The following is a 23,475-nucleotide window of genomic DNA, read 5'->3' as shown; positions in this document are numbered from 1 at the left end:
TCTGGAAAATGTTGACCTTTGACTTATCTTCCTTCCCTTCTCTTCAAAATTCTTTACAATCTGTTTTATGGCCCTTAACATACTACCCTTGTAAAAGCACTTTTACAAGAATCTTCAATGGTTCTGAATTCCTGATTTCAATGTCGTCTTTTAAGTCTTCATCATAATTGGGTTTTCCGCAATGTATATAAAACTATCCATCACCTACTAGTTGACTCTCTGTATCCCTTGACTTTCAAAGAATTATTATTATCTTCTAATTCTCCTCCTTCTAAATGGCTTTTTCATCCTAAACTCTTTATATCATCTTATAAACAAGTTTCCAGTACGACTCCACCTCTAGGTCAATTATTTCTTTTTTCAATTTCCTTTTTCAGGTGATCTCATTCACTATATTAATTCAGTTCACAATTGGATATGAATAAGTCTTAAATCAGTATCTCCAACCCAGACTCCAGTCATGAGTCTGAGAATTAAATCTCAGTAATTCCCAAATACTAGTCCAGAGTTTACAAACTCTTTGTGGATAGGAATTTTGTGTTTCATCCCCACCCCACCCCACCCCACCCCCTTTTTTTTTAAAGCTAAGCACTTATTAGAGTGCCTTTATTCATCATTACACAATACATCTTGGTTGAATGGAAACTTTGAACTAAATAAACCACATGGCTTAGTAATACATATAAAAATTTGAACTCAGTTAAACATGCCATTAGTTAAATCACTTACTTTCTTTGGCTGTCAGTTTCATTTGAAAATTGGAGAACGTGATCTAGATAATTGCTATGGTTCCTATTAACATTACTTTTCCATTTCTAAATTCTCTATTATCTCTCTTTAAAAATGAGATCTTATTTTTAAAAAAACATTTAAGGTAAGTATTAAATAAGCAATTATGTTATTTCAGTTGCATTCATTTAACAAACTTTTCTGAGTGCCAAGTATATGTCAGGCACTGGATCATTAAAAAATACCAGGTATGAGCAGAAAGACAATTCTAAAGAATGTGACTTACATTTCCTTTTATTTTTTTAAAATTTTTTTTTTCAATGTTTACTTATTTTTGGGACAGAGAGAGACAGAGCATGAACGGGGGAGGGGCAGAGAAAGAGGGAGACACAGCATCGGAAACAGGCTCCGAGCCATCAGCCCAGAGCCCGACGTGGGGCTCGAACTCACGGACCGCGAGATCGTGACCTGGCTGAAATCGGACGCTTAACCGACTGCGCCACCCAGGCGCCCCTTACATTTCCTTTTAAAGTCTTATATTCTCTTATATATGTGTTAAAAAAAATATGTTCCACAAAATCATAATTGAAACTAAAAGCAGCTTGGAAAATGACCTAAAAAAACTAATACATTCATTGTTAAGGGAACCACTAAAGAAATGTGTAATGGTAAAATACTTTCATAGTCTTGAAACATAATAAAATTGACCTAGTTGCACAGGTTTAAAAAATTGTATTATGTTAACTATCAAATAATTACTCCGTTTTGTGTTTAGTAAAAATTTCAAAAATATGAAGGAAAATCAGGGAAAAAATAACATTGGCCAAATATTGACCAGGAGTACTGGAAGGCCAAATAATGGTATCTACTCATTATCAGAGTTAGAAGAGGTTATGAATGGGGCATACAGCATACTGAAGTTCGTAAGTAAAAAGCCATCTGCCAAAGCATTGGATGCTATCCTGCTCAGTTTTTAACAACTACATATATGATTCAGAAATCTCTGGAGATTGAGGAAGATTTAAATTTAACCCTCCTCATACTGGAGTGAAGAACATTTAAAGGAATTGTAACTAATGTAGACTAACAATTAGTGATAAGGGTTGTTATGTCTTTAACACTTGCTCTAAATTATACAGTAAAACATTACATAAAAACACTGGAAGAAAAACTGACATAAAAATAAATGGCATGGAGGCCTATTTCTAATAGGTAACGCCTTATATTATTAGTTTTTGCACTTCATAGAAAATACGGATGAATGTTTGTTAGTCCCTTTTGGATGACTCTTTTTGCATTCAGGGTCCAGTCCTCATTCATCTTGATATTCCCAATATTTAACTGAGTATGTGTCCACAAGAAGGTGCTTGAATTCAACTAAGCTAAGAGAAAAAAGGAATTATATATGAGTGATTGATATTACTATACAAAAACATGTATAAATACAGCAGAAGCCCTTTTAACTGGCTTCCACTTAACTAACCTATTGGATTAACTAAGAATCCCAATTTGCAAAACTCATAATTTATGTTCATCACCCAAGCACTGCTCCCAGCTACTAAATTATGGTCTAATATTCTCTCATTTCTGCTACCACTAGATAAGCTGCATGCTTACCAAGAATAATTTGTATTTTTTCCCAAATCTGTTTTTTTCCAGGTGTACTTTTTATTACTTCTTTTATTATCTATACAACTAATGGAATATGAACATGGGAAGAGTTCTGTAGAAAACTATACTTAATGGTTTCAAAATACTCAAAGCAAGTTGTAAGGAAAAATAAAAAGCCTTGAATCATATACAGAAAAACACAAATGTACACGATTGGGAAGGAGAACGTAACATCTATGAGGATTCTCATCTTGGATTGTTTTGCCAATATGTCTGAGTTCTCATTTTACTTACAGACAACCTGGAAATTAAAGACAGTGTATTGTGGATACAGTTTATAAAAGATAACAAACACAGCCCTTCAATCAGTGAATCCATGTTAAAAAAGCAAAACAAGGAGCATCTGCGTGGCTCAGCTGGTTAAGTGTCAGCCTCTTGGTTTCAGCGCAGGTCATGATTTCACAGTTCGTGGGTTTGAGCCCTGAAATTGGGCTCTGCTGACACCATGGGACCTACTTGGGATTCTCTCTCCCTCTCTCTATGCTCCTCCCCTGCTCTCTCACTCTCTCTCTCTCAAAATAAATAAACTTTAAAAAAGCAAAACAAAAAAAAAAAAACAAGCAACAACCAAAATGTCTAGTTTAAAATATTGGAAAATTAATGATTGTTAAATAGTGCCTCTATGTTAAGTAGAAGGCTTCTATCCAAACAAAGCACAATGTATGATACATGACGTCTATTTTTAAAACAGTTCCCCAGTACCTCTCCTTACTGGTTAAGTCAATTTCTTTCTTTGTATCCACTCTATTATGAAGGCTTGGCCATGAAGCTTTTACCTCAGGTAAAAATAGGGCATGTTCAGCTCAGAATAACACATTCACTGTGTATTTTCAAGTCCTCAATGTTCATTTGTCTTTTTTTTCCCCATGGAGGAAACTTATCTTCATACTTTGATTATGTCAACAACAACAGAATCTCAAAATTCCTATGGATCTTGTACCTAACAAGATAGAAGCCAGGACTGAAGATGTATTTATATATATAGTGTCTTTTACTTAGCAGTCTCACCGTCACTTACAGATAATCTTTTCAAAATTATTTTTCGCAAGAGAAGTACCTAGACAATTCTTTCCACTCTGGATGTCTGCTTTTTAAATCATGTAGCAATGCCTCTTGGTAAACACCCTGAAAGTTTTCCCTGTGAAGAGGAATTGCTAGTGGTTAGTTGTAGCTGAGGAGAGAGAATGGCTTGCGATGTCTAAGAAGAGAATAAACATGAATAGTGTAGGGTCTGCAGGCAATGGGAGAGGGATCTGGTATTCCTCTGTGGAAGAGCTCAGAACTGGGAGCCAAGCTCTCCATGAAGCTAGGACCACCTTGATGAGGGAACAGGTAGGCTTGGGATGGTTGTCTTGACATGAAGAGTTTAAGCCAAGGCCTAGATGACAAGCATTTCTGAGATCCAGAGGACGTGAAGAAACTGTGAGAACCAAAATAGAGCCAAGTTACTGAGGAAAGGGAAACACGGCGTTCTGAATGACCGTAAGTTATATACCCTCATCAAGGTACTTAAGCAGTAGGTAGAGAAAGACGTGAATCCATGGCTCAGAGTGTAGTTAAGATGAGTTATGAATCATCTAGAATTTATGTGAACCCAGAAAGAGAAGAGCATGCAAAACAGAGGCCTCTTCTCCAAATCCATGGGCACAGACAGGTATCTCTCTGTGCCTACAGTAGACTTATACCAGGAAGAGGAATCATGGAACATCCTTTGAAATGGGATCAACAACCTTGATAGTAAGTGTGAACTATGGCTTGAGTGAATATTCATCTCATAAAGAATGATCGTCCCTTAGGAACTTTAAAAGTTTTTCTGAAGTTCACTTATAGAGAAGGAAACCATATGGTTTATTGTTTCCACATTTAAGTGGGAACATACACATTTTTTAACATAAACATATATACATACAAACATATATACACATAAACCTAAGAACAGAAAATGAAAGTATCTCAGAAGAAACCATGTTGATCGCTCTTCAGAGAAAGCAATATTTATTTCATTGATTCTAATGAAAAGTGAAATGAATGAAAGTGTATAGTTTTCATCTTTGTTATACTTATTAAAATGATTCATGGGAAGTTTTGGAAAAAAGAAACTCTTTAGTGTATACCCTCAAAATGTTTTTAGACAGACATAAGAATTCATGTACCAGAGTTAATTATTCTGATATATGTAAATATCAGTAGCCTAAAAACATATGGCAGCCCTAGAGCTGTGGAGAATTATTTTATGTATGAGATTAACTGTGGTCTTGTTTTCTCATTTTTTAAAACTCATGGCTGATGAATCAGACCAATGAATTTAATAAGAATAACACCATATCACAGGGAGGCATTTTATTGAAAAGTTATGTTTTTGATGAAATGTATAACATGTTGTTAATGAATCAGTCTGTCTTCACAAGAACTCTAAAATACATTTTAAAGAACCAAATGTTTAGCAAGACAATAGCTCTATCATCATTGTACAAAACAACCAATTTGACTTTTTTCTTCCCAAATATTATTTTTTCTTGATTATCTGAAAGCAATAATGGCAAATTTTATTCTAGTGTCATAGAACTTCAATGCTGAAGTTCTCAACGTTGCTTTCTTTTTTTCCCCAAAATTGCCCATTGTTTCCCAAAAAGAATCTCTCATACAATACTGTCAGAGAAATGCTGCAGTGAATTTGAAACCAATTCAGAAACTACAGATATGCTCTTATGTTATTTTTTTAAGTGTATTTATTTTGACAGAGAGAGAGCACAAGAAAGGGAGAAACAGAAAGAGAGGGGGAGAGAGAGAGAATCTAAAACAGGCTCAGCCCTGTCACTGCAGAGCCCGATGTGAGGCTCAAACTCACGAACCGTCAGATGATGACCTGAGGTCAAATCAAGAGTCAGATGCTCAACCAACTGAACCACCCAGGCATCCCAAGATATGCTCTTTTTTTAAAAAGAATATTTTATTTATGATCACTTTCTCTTCATAGTCTTTAATAGTGCTTGGCTATTTTCTAGAAGACAGGGAACCTTGAGTCAGTTCTACTCTATCAGCCATAAGTGAGAATTCCATATTAATTCCAGAAAAATCCAAAGGGAGTAAAGTCCTTCTAACAAAGTTAATTTTGCTAGAAGACATTGTTCTTTCACTCTTTAACATTCTCATCAATCTTTCTAGACAACAGTAGACACAATATTCTTTAGATGAAGTTTGAGTTTCTTCCCAAACACATTTTATTCCCTGATCTAAAGGGAAATAAAGGTTTACTTTTTCACTAATACCACATGTCTCAGGTAGTCATGGTTTCCCACGAGGTCACTAGAATAGCACAAAAGTGTAGCAGGTTGTATTGACTTACTTCTCATTAAAGCTGTTAAATCCAATCATAATTTTCTTTTTCCCCCCAGAAGTTACGCATTCACTTTCTACCATGTACTGGTAATTCATCCTTGAATAAAATAGAAACCATTCTGGTTCTCATGTAACTTACATTCAAATAGAGGAGAGGAACAAAAAGAAGTATACAATAAATAAATATAGTTTCTCATTTTAATATATCTTTGATGAAAATGAGGTACTGAGGCAGATATACCTGAAGGTGAGATGGGGAAACCTAATTTAGATGAGGTGGGCAGAGAAGGCATCTCTAAATAAGTGACATGTCAGGCAGGGCCTGAATGTGAAAAGAGATTAATTCCAAAACAGGTAGAGAGAGAGGAAAAAAAATAAAATAAGGAAGAAAGGAAAGAAGGACGGAAGGTAGGAAGGAAGGAAAATGTGAGAAAACAATGTATCTGCAATGCAGTAAGCAAGGTAGAAAGTGACACCAGAGAAGTTGTAATGTTGGTCAGTAGCCAAGACATGATAGTCATGAGAAGGGCTTGCTGTCACTGCAAAAGTGTAAGTGTGGTTCATTTTCAAAATACCAAATGCCCAAGAGGGCAAAAAGTAATGAGTTCTTGGTGATGATTTACAAATTCTACGATAGCATTCTAAACTATTAGAATCCTTACCATCATAAGAGTAAAAACATATGGTATCTGTCTTTCTCTGTATGGCTTATTTCACTTAGCATCACACTCTCCATTTCCATCCATGTTGCTACAAGAGAACAAACTGAGGGTTGATGGGGGGTGGGAGGGAGGGGAGGGTGGGTGATGGGTATTGAGGAGGGCACCTTTTGGGATGAGCACTGGGTGTTGTATGGAAACCAATTTGACAATAAATTTCATATATTGAAAAATAAATAAATAAATAAATAAATAAATAAATAAATAAAACATTGTTTCAACAATAAAAAAATAAAATAAAATAAAATAAAATAAAATAAAATAAAATAAAATAAAATAAAATAAAATAAAATAAAATAAAATAAAATAAAATAAAATAAAACAAAACAAAAAAAGACTCCTTACCATCATAAAACACTGTCTGGCTTTGGTGCCATCCTTACCATCATCTTCTAGTAATGCAAAGATGCTAATAGTACAAGCACTGTAGAGTATCTATTTTTTTCTAGTCAATGATAGTTTTATCCAAATAGGAATAAGGATGTTGTGAGGTGCAAGAGTTTGGGCACATACCATTCAACAGACTTACTTTGGGACACACACACGGTCTACCTCCAAGATCTACTTACCATTCTCCTAAGTGTGGTCCATAATAGCCACGGGCCATGGGTTTTAACAACTGTTATACCCCTGTAGTTAGAATGACTGTTTCCATAATTCTTCTCCTCCTCTGTTACAAACTCTGAGTCCATGGTCCAATCTCCCACACCATTTAGGGTAAACTATCAAATCTATTTTACACTTTATCCACATCTCACTCTTCTGAAGCAGGAATTATTAAATTAAATTATTTCTAAGAACACTCAGAAGTAATTGTGTTAATCAGAAAGTTTTAAGTGGAATTCATTTCTGAGAAATACATTTAATTCTGGTGTGGGGCAAATCATGACAATTTCATAGACTTCTGCAAAATTTGGCATTTTATAAAATAAATGAGAAGTTTCAAGCTATTTCTGAGAAAAATAAAACAACACCCAATAACTTCAAGGACTGTAAAATCTTGCAATTAATAAAAGGTCAACCATCCAAGGTTTTTATTATTTTTATTCTATTACGACTATAAATAATTATAAAATATAATGTGCTTTGAAAGACCTTTGTATTCATTAATTATATTTACAGTTAATAATATTTCACTAACTTTTTGTTGTTGTTGGTAGGTCAGATTACAGCATAGTAAAAGGGTGAGTGAGGTAACTCAAACTTCTAATAATGGAGACATTTAGTTTTTGGAGACATTCTCTCCTTCAAGTAAATTGCTTAATTTATTCTGCAACATACTATAAACTTTTTCAAACTCTTCGATAGAGTGACTTCAGCCAAGCTGATTTTATTTCAGATATACAGTGAAAAAAATATTCTTGAAATTACAATTAGTAATAAATTAAATAAAAACAGAGCAAATAGCATGCTGATCCCCAGCAAGCATGACTATCCTTTGCATACATTTTTTTTTTTGTCCCACAGTCTACAGGTATGTCTGAGGAAGGTTCCAAATAAATTATGTCATGGATTCTTGTTATTCCAAAAACTGTAAGGAGGAATTATTTGTGTCAAGATGTATAACAAAACAAAATAAAATAAAACCGACTACATTAGATCCAAAGGTTGAAACTGGCAACACTCTGTTTGAGTATGGGTCCCAACAGGAAGTCAATGCATACTGCATGCTAGGCTTGAGTATAAGCAATTATCTTCTTGGCTAGAATCAGGATGGGCAGAGGTCCGGTATCATGGCTACATGACACTGAGAATAGAGTGACAGTTGGTGGTTGAACCAAGCAAAACTCTGATCTTTGATTCTTCATTCTGCCATGTACCAGGGGATGAGCTAAAAATTTAAGAAATTCCCTTTCATTTGTTAAAAGGAGTAGCCAAGTCTCTGTGGGTGGTTCTCAATCAGAAACTGGAAAACTCACTATTCACCAGAAATGCGCAACCATTCTAATTATTTTATAAGATGAAGTAACATAGACAATATCATTAGAACTTCTGCCCGGGGTGATCAAAAGAAAATGACAATTTGGGTCAAAGAATATAAATGCGAGTGTATTTGAGACAGAGATCTCAGTCAGTGACAAACTTCAAAAAGTTTCTCTTCTGGCAAGAAAGGTGCCTAGAAGCATATGTTTGTGTTTCTTCTGAAGTTGTCTTAGTTCTAAGCGGGTTGTAATACCCCTTTACCAGCTAAATACCCTAAAAATTCTTCTCTCTGAAAAGGATTTGCTGGTAGTCATTTATACCTTACAGTAAAATAAAGTCATTGTATCTTTTCAGCCAAGGGAACACATGCTTGTATTGAAAATGTATTTAAGAATTTGTCTCCCAATTCTTACTGAAAGAAACCACAGAGAATGGAAACGAGGAAATGGAATATAAAAAGGAAATGAAAAGAAAAAAAGAATAGGGCGGGAGGGGAGGAGAAAGAGAATTCAGAGAAATAAAAACAAACAAAAAAATTAAGCATGAAGTAAGCAATGAGTGTGATGCTATTAACTTTCATATCCTAATGCCATTTAGCATCCCAACCACAGTTAGCATCTCAGATGCATTCTGAGACATGATAAGAGATTTCCTTACCCTGAATTTCCTTGTAGCCATGGGACCCCTCACCATCAACATCAGCAAAAGGTATTATGCTAAGTGAAATGAGTCAGTCAGAAAAAGACAAATACTATATGATGTCACTTATACACGGAATCTAAAAAACAAATAAAACCTGGAAATAGATCCATAAATAAAGAGACAAACTGGTGGTTGCCAGAGGGGGGCAGTGGGAAATGGGTTAAGTAGTTGGAGAGGATTAAGAGGTACAAACTTCCAGTTGTAAAATGAAAAATCATGGAGATGAAAAGTACAGTACAAGGTATGTAGTCACAATTATTATAACAACATTGTATGATGACAGACTTGACTACACTTAATGTGGCAAGCATTTCATTATGTATAGAATTGTCAAATCCTGATGGTGTACACCTGAAACATCGTTAACTATGCTTCCATAAAAAATTAAAAAAAAAATAAAAACAGATAAAATGAATTTTCATAACTCAATATAACTAAAATATCATTTCAGTATATATTCATATAAAATTAATGAGAAAAAAGGTATGGAATTAGAGGCACAGTTGATGATATTCAGGTAGCAAGGAAATCAACTCCTATTTTCTCTGCTTCCCAGTGCATTTTTGTGAGTCAAGAGTCCAGTTCCTAAACAATAGATTTAGAGGAATATTTACTTAATCTGGTTTAATCACCAGAAAAATAGAAGGGAAAATCCTTTTTAGTTCAAGAGATCATTGGAATTAGTTGCTGGGTTGGATCTCATTCTGATAAATGAACCCATAATCCTCCAGTCCTGTGCCAAGCTTAGGCAGTAATGGGGGTAGAATAATGTGCAAATGGGATTGATCATTCAATCAGCACAAGCTATTATTAATTATAATAATGTATAGATTGTTCTTTATTTCAGTGCATAAAGACTGCAGTGTCATTAACAGGCAATTATACCAAAAAACAAAAACAAAAACAAGAAAAGACACCACCACCATTTAGTTTTACTATTCTGCAGTCAGTAATTATGAATATAATTATAAAGGAAACATTAATTTGACCAAATATGTAAATATATTGATTAATATTGATTAATTTTACCAAATATGTAAATATATTGAACATATAAATAAATTACATATTTAATATATTTATAATATTTAATACTACATTCTGTTGAAAATAACTGTTGAAAGCAGTTAATATTTTATTTTTAGAAATATAAATGAATATAATCTAGGCACTACATGCTTGATGGACATTTTGCACTACACAGAAATGTTTCTAGTATTTAATTCTTACAACAGCTCTAAGAAGTCTGTGCAGACATTATCCTCATTTTACAGATGAGGACACCAATGCACAGAAAGTTTAAATGATTTTCCTAGGCCTACACAGCTAGATATTGGATGAGTTGAAATTTAAGCTAATCTGCTTAGCTGGTTAGGAATAAAATGGTGTTTATATGGGCCTAATAAAATGTCAATAAAATGCAAAAAAGTTATAGTAAAAGAGGAAAACTCCATGTATCAAGGACATTTCTACTTAAGCATCACCCAAAATTGAAATGAATTTCTCCTTTCCCCTTTGGCTTCTGCTGAGTTTACTGCACTACTAAATAGGAACAACAACAAACTGATAAATGTGTACAATACATTTCAAAGATCAGTGAAATAATACCTACTTCTTTTTTTTTTTTCCAGGAATTTCTCAGGAATTTGATAGGCTTGATATCTTCACCTCTCACACAGGAAAAGAGGTGGCAGGAAAATGAGTATTTTGTTATTGTAAGCAAAAGTAGAAAGTGTCCTGGGCTTGAAATTAAAACATATGGCTTCCAATAGCCTTGTGTGCCTGATTTTAAAACTTCGGCCAGTACAAAAAAATAATAATAAAATAAAATAAAGTACATTTTTACTCTTCGGGTCTCAGAAGTGGGCATTTTCAACAAGTTTATGCCAGATTTAGGGACTGATTGAAATAACATGTAAAACTTCTGGTAACAGAGCTTATGTTCAATAAATGCTCCTTAATGCTGATTTCTACCATAGGATTCTATTCACTAAGAAAGGACTGTTTAGGAGTAGAGAAAATTACCTCAAGGGTGAGAGATAATCTTCCAAGGAAGATCATTTCCCAAAAGCAGAATTTGTCAGAAAGAAAGAGATTTGTAACCCATTTCTTACAAGATAAAGTCAGTGTTTAATTTTTATTTTCTCTGAAAATTTGTGAAGTCTCCTATTTTTAATTTTTTAAAGAATTCCTTAGGTTGTAGGAACTGTATGGAAATCTATTTCTGTTACCAGATCATACAACTATACAACCCTATTTCGGTTACGAGATAATAGCACTTCAAACTCGACAATTATCACACTACTTAATTCTCACTATTAACTTGCAAGCTCATTATTATTATCCCAACTTCCATAGTTTAAAAAGCTGAGATTCAGAAAGAAAAATCACTTTTGCACATCAGATTCTATCTTCTTTCACTATACTATGTACGTGGAATTCTGAAGGCCATACCACAGAAACCTTTCTGGTTAATTTAGATGAAACATGATTTATTTGGAAAATTTTAGGAGTCTTCAAGGACTTCTAGAATGTTGGCAATCTAGGACAGTGACTGTAACACTATAAATGACACCTAAAAATCGGTCTGCCACCCCTGCGTAAAAGTAAGCCAGGAAAGCTTGTGTTTGGACATTTTCACTGCAGTAGTAGAGGGGAGACTCTGCTTCGCAGCCTAGTCTGTGGAAGTCTAGTTTGAGGACTGGTTGATGCCCATTCTGGGTCAGATGGTGCTGGAGCAGAACACAGAGGGTGTGAAGTGGACACCTTCCAAGATGATCGCCCAGCTGGGCAAGGAGATCAACAACCCAGAATCCATGTATTACTGGGCCCAGAAGAACCACATCCCCGTGTTGAGCCCAGCGCTTACAGATGGCTCTCTGGGCGACATGATCTACTTCCATTCCTACAAGAATCCAGGTCTGTTCCTGGACATCGTTGAGGACCTGAGGCTCATCAACACACAGGCCATCTTTGCCAAGTGCACCATCATGATCATCCTGGGCGTGAGTGTGGTCAAGCACCATATCACCAACGCCAACCTCATGTGGAATGGGCCAACTATGATGTCTACATTAACTCGGCCCAGGAATTTGATGGCTCTGATTCTGGTGCCAGGCCAGACGAAGCAGTTTCCTGGGGCAAGATCTGGGTGGACACACAGCCTGTCAAAGTCTATGCCCATGACTCCCTGGTCTTCCCCTTGCTTGTGGCTGAAACCTTCGCCCAGAAGACAGATGCTTTCACGCCTGAGAAGAATGAGGACTGAATGGCTACAGCACCAGCGAAGCCTCCCCTCCTCTATTTATTAGCGTGCACACCCAGTCCTCCCCTTGCTCCTTGGTCAGCAGCAGGTCTACGATAAATGGTCTCTGTGAGCCTGGAAAAAAAAAAAGTTCTTCCTAGTCCTAAGTCTAAGAAGGAAGGTGAGATGCTGGCTGTCCAAAAAGGTTAAGACTCCCATATTTCCTGTTTAAAACTGAAGAGTCTGTACTCCTAGGTCTATTCCAACTCTGACCTCCTGTTATTCCTCCCATCCAAGTACTAATCAGGCCTGACCCTGCTTAGCTTCTGAGATCAGACAAGATCGGGCATGTTCAGGGTGGTTAGATGACCATCTGTTATTCCTATTTAGCGTGAGGCTTAGTTTACTTACTCTTTGATACTCACCCTTGGATCTATAAAACTTTACTCTCCAGCAAGAAATTAGTATCCAGTGGTGAAAGTGACCTTTTAGGCCTTTTTTTAATTGAAATATAGCTGACACACAATGTTACATTAGTCTCAGGAGTATAACATAGTGATTCAACATCTCCATATGTTATGCTGTGCTCACCACATGTGTAGCTACCATCTGTCACCATACAACCCTGTTATAATACCATTGACTATATTCCCTATGCAATGCCTTTTATCTCTGTGGCTTATTCATTAAATGACTGGAAGCCCATACCTCCCAGTCCCCTTCACCCATTTTGTCCACCCCCCATCTCCTTCCCTCTGATAACCATCAGTTTGTTCTCTGCTTTGTTTGTTCATTTGCTTTGTTGTTTAGATTCCATATATAAGTGAAATCATATAGTATCTGTTCTTCTCTGACTTATTTCTTTTAGCATAATACCCTGTAGGTCCACCCATGTTATCACAAATGGCAAGATCTCATTCTTTTCTATGGCTGAGTAATATTCCATTGCAGATGATATAGATATAGATACAGATACAGATATATAGATACACATACATACATACCACATCTTCGTTACCCATTCATCTATCAGTGGACACTCAGTTTGCTTCTATTTCTTGTCTAATTTAAGTAATGCTGCAGTAAACAAACAAATGCATACATCTTTTTGGACCAGCGTTTTGTGTTCTTTGGGTAAATACTCAGTAATGGAATTAGTGAATCATACGATATTTCTAGTTTAATTTTTTGAGGAACCTCCATACTTTTTCCACAGTGGCTGCACCCCACTAACAGTGTAAGAGGGCTCCCTTTTCTCTACATCTTCACCAACATTTGTTATTTCTTGTCTTTTTGAAGAGAGCCATTCTGAATTCTGAGAGGTGTGAAGTGACTGATACCTCACTGTGGTTTTGATGTGCATTTCCAAGCCTTTGTTTTCATTATGCTAAAGTTCCTCCTAACAATTTCACATGTCCAAGAAAGCTGGCTGCCATTTTTCAGCATCAGAAACATTCCCTCCTCTTTCCAATACCACCTACAGTAATGGTCTCTGACCATTACTATATAGTAAATATTTACTGAAAATGACAGGAAGGTTTTTAGTCAAACAAAACATGGATGTGAGAGTCATTATTAAATATTGAGCTCATCTTTTGGAAAATGTCTGGAACTTGTAGTCAGTCACTCAATAAGTATTTGTTGACTAAATTAATGACTATGTTGATTCAACCGTGGGACAAAATTGAACACAGAACAGAGGACCAATTCCTATATGAGTGACAGGGAAAAAATTCTTTACCACAGATAGTCTCTGCTGCTTCCTAAAACGACACACCTTTTATATTTCTGAATAAAAGGAGAACCAGAATCCTTACTGATGAAGCCAAGAGAGATTATTTGTTTGAGATAAGAACAGGAGTGTGTGTGTGTGTGTGTGTGTGTGTGTGTGTGTGTGTACAGAGAGATGAGAGGGTAATGAAAGTGGAAAACAGGTTGACTGACTGAAAAGGCTGCAGAGAAAGGGAAAAAAAGGACTGTTTGCAGTGATGGGAGATAAAATAGAGAGGAAATTGGAAGGAAATTTGGATGCATTTATAAAATTTGGCCACGTGGTATCTGATATAGACTGTTTTTCATGAGTCTTCATGAAATAGTAAAAATATCAATTTTTCTTTAATATAATGTAGAGTTGGTTGTTCCTAGGATATGTCAAAATGCTGAGCTTTGCTTCTCCAAAGGTGGTGAGCAAGGAGCTTGTCACATCCTGCTTAAAGATGCTAACAGTGCTATTTGCTCCAGGCAATCCCATGGATGCCAAGCTCATGTGCCTTTTATATCAACTTTTTTTTTTATTTTTAACGTTCTTCAACTGAGAAATAAAATCAGCCTGCTCCCCAGGCTCTCTCCACCCTACCACACACACACACACACACACACACACACACACACACACACACATCTCAGTACACCATAATACTAACCACCATATTACTAGACAGACCAGGCTAGTCAGAGAACACAATCAGTTTTCATATAAAATGTGCTGGATGTCCAAGAAGCTTCAAATAAAATGAGGTGAGGTGGGAGAAACTCATCCAAAGGGAGTGTTGGTTTTGAGGTTTGCACTTATATTTTAATTTTTTGTATATGTGTCAAAACTTGAGCTATTTGATTTAAGTCAAATAATGTTTTGCTGAAGAGATAAGCAATTCACACACTTGGAAAATAAAATCTGTAGTGAAAAGAGAATTTTAGTAAATTATTAAGAATACTTCATTTAAGTATGTGTAAATCAGCAGTTTAAAGACATGTTAATAGGACAATATAATAAATTCAAATCAAGTCCACTTGCCATATTTGCTAGACAACGGTCAATTTGGTTCAACATACCAAATTTTTAAACATTTAAAATGGGATGCATGGCAGTTATTTCAGAACAGAGCTAAGGATAATGACTTTTAAAGAGCAGATTTACTGGATAATCTATGAGATCTTCACTCTAATTCACAAATGGGCAGGTAAATTTCTGCATATAAGCTATAACTTTCAAGAAAGAATTCTTTGAGTGATATTGTTAGCTTTGTCATCATTTATGTGAACTTAAATAAAATCAGATTTTTTTTTGAAAAATATATTGCAGTTCAGATCTCCCACTAATTCAGATTTGCCTTGCAGTCTTCATAATTAGCTCAATTAATGACATTGCCATTTCTTTTACCTATGCATTCATCAGAAAATTTAACTACTGTTATTGCTCATAGAACTAAGTATTTTGGCTAAGCATTGATGCTACACAAACCACTGAAACTGAAAGCTTTCCTCCTCAATTCACTAGAGAGCCAGGTAGGTGGATATGCAAACACTGAACAGATGATTTTAAAAATGCCAAATATTAATTCAATAGCTTCTATGTGCCTGACACCCTTATAGGTACTGGTAATCTAACAGTTCATAAAGTACAAATGTCCCACTGTCATCTACTTATATCAAAGAAGGTTTGCAAGTACTAGAATATAGATATATGCAATACATTATTAAGAAAATGAAAATGTTCTGCTTTCTGTGTAGAGTATTATTGATATCCTAAATGAAAGTCTTCAACAACTTCAGTTATTGCTATAGTATTCCAAAAGATATTGTGCAGTGGAACAGAAGAGATGCCACTGGGGAATCAGAACTCACCTTTGACATTAACTTAGTTTGTGCATTTAGGTAGGTAATTTAACATATCTGGTCAGATTTTAATCATCAATTTTCTCTGTAAAGTGAGAGTATTGATCATATATTATTTAAGATCTTTCTAACAGCAAAACTCAGGGATGTTTGTTGGGACTACTTCAAACAGTAAGGGAGGAAAAGGGGGGCAATGGGTAATAGTAAAAGACATATTTCCTGAGGAACAATGTTAATCAAGTAAAGATGGGCGCTGCGGTAGTCACTATGGCTATTTACCAAGTATTTCTGGTGTTTTTCATTCTGGAAGTATGGTCAGATTGCACTTGAAGTTGGGCCTGCAGGGGACCTAAGCAGAGACAATGAGAAGCAGAGACTCCAGCTGACCCGAAATGGACATAGGGCCTGAGAAAGATTCTGTTGTTTTGGGCCAGTGAGATTTGGGGCATTTGTTAGCACAGCATAAACATACCCACCTTGAATGATCTGGGGACTATGTTAGCAAAATGAATTACCAATAGATCCCTTGTCTTCTCTCTCCTTTGTATGTAAAGTTCAAAAGGTTGACTCCTACTAGTTTATGGCTATTACAAAAAAGAGAGAGAGGGATATTTTATCTTACTATATATACAACTTGCTAGAGACTTAGAAAACTTTTCAAACTGAAAATTGAATGTTGTTTTATCCTTCATTCTTAAACTGAATCTGGTCTACTGGGGCACATTTCATGAGTAGTATTTAAAGATGTACTCCACAAAGGTCCAGCACACATTGTAAAAACTCAGCAGAAACTTATGTTAGATGCTGGACCCAGAACCCCTGTTTTGATCCCCCTCTTATTGCCATGAAGACTGCATTGCCCCTTTATAATATTTTTCAGCCCAATTAGAGATCCTTCTAGATGTAATAACCCCAAGTCTTTGAGTGTTAGAGTTATCAAGTCATTATCAATTTATCAAGTCTAGAAGTTTCCTCAAGCATGTAAAAATGTCCAGCCTATATCAGGCTGATTCACTGAGAACCTGTCTGTTCATACACCACCCACCTCTAACATGTGGGACTCCAACACCAAGCTAGAGGCTCCCACACATCAAATCCTGGTTTACAAAATCCAACCCACAATAACACCTTCCAGCAATAATATTATGACTGTAACTCACATCATTCAAGTGCTGACCACAGCATTATGAAAAAAGTGTTATTTTTATGACTTATTCTAAAGCAAAGGAGGAGGTGAAAAAAAGAAACATGTATGGTCACGAGTTGGCTGGTTACTGGCCTTTTCTGATATGCTTCCAGTGTTCAGACCTGAGACACAAAATGCTAACCTATTTGGAAAGAAATAATGATCCCATTCATCACCCCTAAGTAATAATTCATAAAGTCTGAACTATGTTACTGATAGTGTGTCTTTTTATGCCAGCTTTATTTCTGCTGGTAAATAACAATCCATTTAATTACAGAAATAAATCTGCGATGCCATTCCACAAACTTGAATGTGATAAAAAAGTTTAATAAAATAAACCCCAGAAATAGAGAACTCAATTAGATGCCATTCTTTGGCCTGAGCATTTTATTTTAGTTCTTAAAAAACGTCCTCACACTCCTAAACATGGCTGAAGAATGGAGATAATTGCTAGTCCTTCTTATTAGTAGTTACCTTTTCTGAGTCCACTTTGTTAAAACTATTTAGTTTCTTATTAGTCTCAGGCTCTTTGTCACACAGCCTGAACTCTTGCCTATATTGTATATTCTTTTCTTTCTCCCATCGTTTTCCTTTTTTTTTTTTTTTTTTTTGCTACGATCTTCCCGTCCTAGAAAAGGTAATTTCACACATACTGAATTACTGCAATTTAGGTCAGAGAGACCAGACACCATGAAAATAAGATCTTTATTTAGAGAAAAAAAGTTTCTGATCTATTTCCCTTGTTAAGCTTGTGAGAGTCTCACCTTCTCCTGTGTTATAGTTATTGCAAAAAAAAAAAAACATTTTTAAGGCACCTTTAAATAAGTTTTGAGAGATACAAATACACCAGCATCTTCCATAATGCAGCTCAGGATAAGTAAGACTATATTATGGGAAACAAAGGGCTCTGATGTGGATCCTTCTCTTTATGTCATTGGCAAAACCCCTGTGATTTAGTCCAAACTAGATCTGATCTTCTGATCTTCCGTTTTTTTAAGCTAAAGTTATGGAGCAGTTTAATGTACTATGACTAAATTGGTTTTGGCAGTTTGTAAAGGTTTAGGGGATTATATTGCAGGGTTAAATTTTCTTATTTACTTGCTAATAAATATTCATTTCTTTTGTGTGTGTGTGTGAGAAGGGATGGTCACACACTATGCTGGTACTGTTCCAAGAGTTTTACAAAAATTGCATCATTATATCAAATACAACAATATTCTATTTCATAAATGAAGAAACTAAGATTTTGGGAGTTCAAGGAACTCAACCAAGATTACACAGCTCAAAAGTGCTACTGTCAGCACTAAATCCTCAAGGTTCAACAACAGAGAACTGTGATTCCACCTCACATTTTTTTTAAGTCTACCTTTGCCATCTCCTGCCACCATATGACTAAGCAGTGAGTGAATTCAAGTCAATAGAGATTGTTGAAAATCTTCATTGGGCAAAGTGCCACAGCAGATGCTGTAAGACATGAACAGGGGATAAAAAAGAAATGCATGGTCAATTAATGATGGAGCTAGTCTTATATTAGTCGGAAGTGTCTAATGAGAGAAAAATAAAGTGAACAGAGAAAGCCATTTTCCTTCTTTTTGACTGACAGCCTGGTCCAGCCAAATGTTTAGTTTACTCTTTACCCTAGAGGGGCATGTCAATAACAGAAAGATGAAATGGTTTGATAGATTTTATTATTTTTTTGTTAGATTTTAGTCATAGCTTTCTACCAGATGCCTCAAGACCCTATCAAAGACTTTATAGCATGTAAGTCACCTTGAAATATTGAGGCTATCTAAAGGAGTAATATCTCTAAGGGACATGTAAAGAGAAAATGTAAAGATGAAAATAGATCCTGAATTAAATTCCTATGACTCTTGCCAGAGAGAAGGCAATGTTGGTGATTTCACATATATTTGAGCATAACAAGTTGAGGCCTTGAAATCTATGCTCAGGACTGATTCTGATGCTTCTCTTTAAGGTTAAATGAGAAAAGCCTTTTCTAAAATGGTAGCTTTAATGTGTAAATAAAACCAAATAGAAGTGCCCACTATATGCAATATCTATCCTATACTAAGTACCAGAGATTCAGAGAGAACCACAACTTATCCATCGTCTTCCATTAAGAAGCTCCCAGACTAATGAGGGAGACAGATATTAAAGCATATTAATGCACAAATAAAAATCTAATTGTAGGTGATGATTCGGACTATGGTAAATGAGGAGCTAGTGAGAATAACAAAGATAAATTACTTTAGGTTGGTGGGTAGGTCATGGTCTCACTGTGTAGCCACAGTCCCATCTGAATCTTTTTCTCCCTCCTGTATGATCACCTTCACAAACCACGTGGTGACATTTGGTGTCATTTTGAAGATATAGCTGATGTATTTGTATGCAATGTTTTGATCTGTCATAAAGGTTTAACATTTCTAGAATCTCCATCACTAGGCTCACGACCAGCCTTCTTGGGATACCTTAATTTGAGAATATGAATTATGCCAAAGAAAATCTATATATTTACCTTTTAATTCCAATTTATTTATATAAAATAAAACATAAATTAATTTTCCACATAGCAAGCAATGTCAATTAAAGCATGATTTAAAGTACAATGTCTTTGAGTATTCAGCCCTTGAATTTAGAACATACTATATTTTAAATATCTCATAGCAAATCTGACGCTAAATCAAGAATATTCTAAGTATTTTTTAATGCCAGTGATAACATTAGGATGTCCAAATCCTATCCATTAATATATAAATAAATATAAATTTCATCACATACTGAAAGTATGTTTTACGTCTAACACATTCAGCTACACAGGTATTTATTGAAATGAAATAATGGTTTAAAAAAATAGCAATATAATTATCTGTCATTCCCACCATGAGAGTAGGCAGATTGGTTCAGTCAAAAGATATGGGAATTGATACCACTCTCTTAATAATTTATGACACTCGGAAACCTGATGGTTAAATCCTTGTGTGTGTGTTATTTTCCTATAACAAAAACTTAGAAAAGGATGATAAAGTGAGAATAAAAGAAGCAATTCCTTTTCCTTTAACTTCAGTCAAAATTGGGAAAAAGTCAACACTTCCATAAGAATTCAAGAAACACTTGATGTTGGCAAAACAAGAATGACATGGTCAGCAGCAAACTTTTTTTTTTTTTCTATTCTGAAATTTGAGGGGTTTCCATTACTAACAAGATTGCACAAACTATTTTCTTTGTTTTCATTAAAAATATAAATAATTAGGGGCGCCTGGGTGGCGCAGTTGGTTAAGCATCCGACTTCAGCCAGGTCACGATCTCGTGGTCCGTGAGTTTGAGCCCCGCGTCAGGCTCTGGGCTGATGGCTCAGAGCCTGGAGCCTGTTTCTGATTCTGTGTCTCCCTCTCTCTCTGCCCCTCCCCCGTTCATGCTCTGTCTCTCTCTGTCCCAAAAATAAATAAAAATGTGGAAAAAAAATTAAAAAAAAATAGAAATAATTATAGACAATACAGAGGAGAAATCTATGATCTGTAATTTGCCCTAAGTAATGCAGTTCAAGTTGCAAATTTCAGTTCTGAATATGTTTCATAATAAGGGCACAGAATTCAATCTTGGTGGACAAAAAATAAACCAGGTTGTTACGAACAAAGGAGAAGACATTTCCATTATAACTTCTGAAAACAGCCACTATATTGGTGGTCTTCCCCATACTCTCAGATTAATCAGAAATTACTGTTTGATGTTTTCTACAGCTTTAGACAGGGACACTGAATCTTTTAAATTCATGAATTGATGTTCAACATTCTCGTTGATTATTTTAATCACATCACACACAGAAGTACTTCAGTCATCCAATATTTCCCAGGAGGTACAGCCTCAATTGCTATCTCTAATCTTTTTTAGAGCACCCTCTTTTGCTGCTGTTCATTAATTAAACATAGTTCTGCTGATACTTCTTTTGGCTGCTGTTCTCCCAGAAGCTGCCCAATTGCTTGTCATCAAATTGTGTCCTTCACTGCAACTACATTGGTTCATCATCAGTTATTTCCCCCCTTCAAAATTATGTTCCTCTATTCTAATATTCTTTGATGACTTGATAAATCTTTACAAATTCCACCTCATTTATTCAAATTACTATTCTTCAAAGGCACTATCAATCTTTCTTTGTGATCATTTCCTTATTCTCCCAAGGAATTTAAGGCTCCAATATCAACCGAAGACATACAAAAGTAAATGCCCAGATTAAAGAGTAAATTTCAATCCAGGAGCCGAGTCTAATACCAAGAATCTGTGTCAGTGAGGGAAAAAAAGCAGGAATTAGGATAATAATAAGGATTTACCATGTTATTTTCATGCAGTGAATTTATTAATTCAAAACGCAAATATGTATTGAGTACCAATACTGTGTCAGACACTATACTGGGCAGTCAGGCAGGCAAAGTAGAAATAGTATTTTTTGTCAGACTATTTTTTCAGTGTGGTCCCAATCATATGCTCTTCTCATTATGTAATTTTGATACTTCTCCTATAGAGAAAGAAGGGTCTATATTCTTTCCCCATGAATCTGCATGGGATTCAAACTATGCCAGAACTGATGTTATTTGACTCCTGAAGCTAGAGCAAAAAAGCCACATAGTTTCTGTATGACACTCACTTAGAAGCCTTAAGCTGCCAGGTAAGCAGTCTGACTATCCTGAGTCAGCCACGCTGTGAGGAAGCCTAAACAAGCAACCATCAGGAAAGGAGGCCCCCAGTTTTGGTTGAGTTCCCTACAACAGCTGTCACCAATTGGCTAGTCCTGTGAGTGAGCCATTTTGAAGTGGACCCCCAGGGGTGCCTGGATGGGTCAGTTGGTCGGGCATTAGGTCAGGTCATGATCTCACGGTTTGTGGGTTGGAGCCCCACTTCAGGCTCTGTGCTGACAGCTCGGAGCCTGGAGCCTGTTTTGGATTCTTCCCCTCTCCTGCTCATGCTTGCGCGCTCGCTCTCTCTCGCTCGCTTGCTCTCTCTCTCTCTCTCTCTCTCTCTCTCTCTCAGAAATAAACATTAAAAACAAGGTTTTTTTAAATGTTTCTTTTCTCCCAAAGCAAAGTTAACAAAAAAAGTAGATCCCCAGCCTCAAGTGAAACCACCCCAGCTGATGCTGCACAGGGCAGAGCAAGTCATCCTTGCTGAGCCCAGACCAACTGTCGATTCAATAATTACTGTTGTTGCAGTTACTGAGCTCTGGGGCACTTTGTTACTCAGTGATAGGTAACAGATACATCCCATACTTCAGAGTGCTTACAGCCTATAGTGGAAGACAGAAAATATTACCACCTTAAATTTAAGTTACATAGTATGGTGTATACAATGGTTTCATATAGTTCATCATGTTTGGGTTAGTGGGTAAGAAATTTCACCCCAGAAAGCCACATGTCCAACTGAAACAACAGCTTTGTGTGAATTAGGAATAGCTACTCCTTCCTCATGAACTTCACTGTTATTTAGTGACATACATGAGATACGAGTCTAGGATCATCATGAGCATGAGAGACATCCCTCAAGTTATGTGTGTAGTGTACTTACAGCCCAGGACAAAATATGGCATTCAAAAAGCCCCCAAAAGTCAGAAATTAAGTTCAGGAAACCAGAAGCAGAACCCTATTTAATGCCTTTTGACAGAATACTCTTCCTAAGCCTTAATATAGTTATGACCTACAAATTACACTGCCAGGAAGCTTTCTTTTTAACTTCCAAGTCTAGATTCTTTTTCTTTTTTTCTGAGAGAGAGAGAGAGAGAGAGAGAGAGAGAGAACGCAGGGGAAGGGCAGAGATAGAGAGGGGCATAGAATCTAAAGCAGACTATTCCCTGACAGCAGCAAGCCCAATGTAGGGCTCAAACTCACAAACTGTGAGATCATGACCTAAGCCAAAGTCAGACACTCAACTGACTAAGCCACCAGGCATCCCCCAGGTCTGAATTCTAATAGCAATAATGATACTACTATTTTACTACAACAACTACTAAAAATACACTTATTGATCAGTGACTAATTATTAAATATTTTACTAAGCATTATTATTATTTAATCTTCAAGCAATTCTATAAGATAAATACATCGACATTTCATGGAAAAGGAAACTGAATTATAATTAAGTAAATTCAATTGCCCAAAGCCATACAACATGTGAACAGTGGTGTTAAATGTGAACTCAGATAGCCTCAGTACACAGTATATGCTTTTAATGACTGCATACCCTGTCCTCTTTTGTGCTATAGTGATGGCCAACATTCACAGTTTACTCATCTTAGCTGCCCAATTTATTGCAAGTTCCTGGGGACAAAAATCAAGTCTTAGTGACCATTTTATCTGTATAAG

General features: G+C 35.9%; 1 pseudogene; it reads left to right on the top strand.

The window, feature by feature from the left end:
• Window positions 1-11,689: 11,689 nt before the first annotated feature.
• Window positions 11,690-12,389, top strand: LOC122486417 (annotated as a pseudogene).
• The last annotated feature ends 11,086 nt before the right edge of the window (window positions 12,390-23,475 follow it).

The sequence above is a fragment of the Prionailurus bengalensis genome, chromosome A2 (assembly GCF_016509475.1).
Source record: "Prionailurus bengalensis isolate Pbe53 chromosome A2, Fcat_Pben_1.1_paternal_pri, whole genome shotgun sequence".
Classification (NCBI taxonomy): domain Eukaryota; kingdom Metazoa; phylum Chordata; class Mammalia; order Carnivora; family Felidae; genus Prionailurus; species Prionailurus bengalensis.
This window is presented reverse-complemented; position numbering and strand designations above follow the sequence as displayed.